General features: G+C 43.9%; 1 protein-coding gene across 2 annotated transcripts in view; it reads right to left on the minus strand.

Annotated features, from left to right (window-relative positions):
- Window positions 1-740: 740 nt before the first annotated feature.
- Window positions 741-2,462, minus strand: part of LOC123169366 (uncharacterized) — a 6,341-nt gene continuing 4,619 nt past the window's right edge. For both annotated transcript variants that reach the window (XR_006484776.1, XR_006484774.1), the window contains exon 7: window positions 741-1,021. The gene's annotated coding sequence lies outside the window, so the exon portion shown is untranslated. The remainder of the gene's footprint in view (window positions 1,022-2,462) is intronic.

Consider the following 2,462-nt stretch of genomic DNA (forward strand, 5'->3'; position numbering starts at 1 on the left):
CTGGAGGTGACAAGAGGAGGAGCGGTGCTTCATCACACACATTGATGGTGTCAGATCTCGATGGCATGGCGCTCTGGAGATTAGGCATCTGATGTGCGATGATGGACTCGCGCAGGAGGTCGACGCTGTCTGGTGTCGTGGTGGCGTCGGCGGCGCCTAGACCGGGCAACGTTCATGCAGCAGTACAGCTCTGAAGATGGATTGGTGGCAGGTGGCAGGTGGCTGCGGCGGCCTCATACCCGGCAGGCGTCCTGGTTAGGAGCATGCCGTGGGTGCCCATACCCGACAGGCGTCCTGGTTGGGACCTCATGTCTTAGATGTTAGGTTTGGCTGCGAGGTCTGTTTGGTACTAGGCCCAGGCTATCAGCATCCCTTCATCAATTGGATAGGAGTAGCGACACTTTTGTTGCCTAGACGGTGGCTTCAGTCTTACTGTTGTATGACTTTGTAAGGTCTTGTGTGAATAATTAATAAAGTGGATGCATGCATCATCCAGATGCAGAGGCCAGGGGTCCTCCTCCATTAAAAAAAAACACATGAATGTTAGAACTTAATATGGCAGCAAAGTTCCAACCGTATTTACACTGCAGATGTCATGTATATACACATGAAAATAGTTTTTCAAATACCTGATAGGAAGCAATTGGGCACAAAAGGTATTTATTCATGTGAGTTCTCTGCCCAGCAATCGGTCTCGTATGATGAAATATCTCTAGTATATGTGGTAGTATTTTGTCGGCACCACCATGAGCAGTATATGTTAATATCATAGGGCCATAATCATGAACGACAGTTTGAATTCATATAGTGAACAACATATGAAGGTCTAACACACAACTTGAACTTTCAGCCTGGTCAGCACATATTTATGAAACAACGCACCAATCTATTTGAAACATTATCATTCCCTCGGTAAAATACGGCTAGGCGTTCATTTTGTACAAAAACATCATTCTTCCCGTTGTAAACTGACATCATTCTTCTAGGCAAACCCTCAACATTAATTATGCAAGTCGACACACTGCAAATAACCACGAAAGGTGTATCAAGAAAATATTACCTGGAGAAAACATATGTACACAATCAGGGCCGTCTCTAGGAATTTAGGGCCCCGGTGCGAAATGCAAAACAAGATCCTAAATTCGGATAACTAATAAACTATTTGAATTCGAGGGGGGCTGCCAGGCGTGCGGGGCGCATAGTGCTCCCTACTCCAGTGTTTGACTAATGCCAACGGCGGTTAGTTATATAGTGCATTAGTTAGGGGTTGGACTTGTCAAACGTGGTCAGCAGATCACACATCATGTGAGATCGAGTTTCGACTGTCAATTTCTATAGAATACAAAAAAGAACAATTTCACCATTCAAGCATTCTCACAAACACCTCGCAAACAAATTCCCTCTATAGTATAAACTCACAATATACACTCCGTTGCAAGTAATCAGCATAAATCACAAACACAAAAAATGCATAATTATAGAAAGAGAACATCAAGAAAGAAATAACATTACGCAACAAGGGATAGGAGGGAGAGGGTCGATATGAGAGAGGTTAACTGGCTTGGGGAACAAGAAGTCGGCGACAAAGCTACCACTCCAGGGGATTCCGCAAGATGGGAATTTGGGAAAAGTTGGGTCAGAGTGGAGGAGACCGAGTCGCTGGCTGGAAGGGGAGGCTGTTGCAGAGAAGACAGGGGAGTGGCTGGGATGGGGCGCAGAAGCCTGGCAAGGGGTGCGGCAGGCCGGGTCGAGCCCTTGATCTTTGTCGTCCCGATGGAGCGTGAACGGAGGAAGATAAAATGTTTTATTTCCTTTTACGCGGAGACAGAGAAGAATTTACGCGCGTGTGCTGCGTTGGAGATTAAAAAAATAAACCGGCGGGCTCTAGCTTCTTGGGTTTTCTCACCATAGAGCTGATTTACTTAGTTTTGTATCCCCGATCTGGGGCCCCATGATTTTGGGGGCCTTGTGCAATCGCACCTGTAGCACATGCCCCTCGATGGGCCTGTACACAATAAAGAATGTGGTGTAGTAAAAAAATTTAGAACTCTCTGCGTCAGGGATTTTTACCAGGCGCATTAATTACTATAACTCGTGTATCAATGTTTTTTTCTCTAAATTTCTACATGTTGGCTACGTACAAAACACTTATCCCCCACACCAGAAACTCACCAACACACCCACACTTCAAATATCGTTGAAATAATTTTCAAGCAAATCTCATCGAGAGAGTATTGGTACAATCCAAGGAATATTGTGGTTAAGTAAAACAATAAACATTTTTGGATACTTAACAACTTATTCCCCGATGGGGATTTTGATGAGAAATATATTTACAAGTCATCTATTGATGTTTTATTTCTCTAACTTGAAAATTGTAAAATATATGAACTTCTGAGAACAAAAAAATTGTAGTGCATTCTTCACTTGCACTCACCTTGGAGATGCATTTTTTCTGCCTA

The sequence above is a fragment of the Triticum aestivum genome, chromosome 7D, assembly GCF_018294505.1.
Source record: "Triticum aestivum cultivar Chinese Spring chromosome 7D, IWGSC CS RefSeq v2.1, whole genome shotgun sequence".
NCBI lineage: Eukaryota > Viridiplantae > Streptophyta > Magnoliopsida > Poales > Poaceae > Triticum > Triticum aestivum.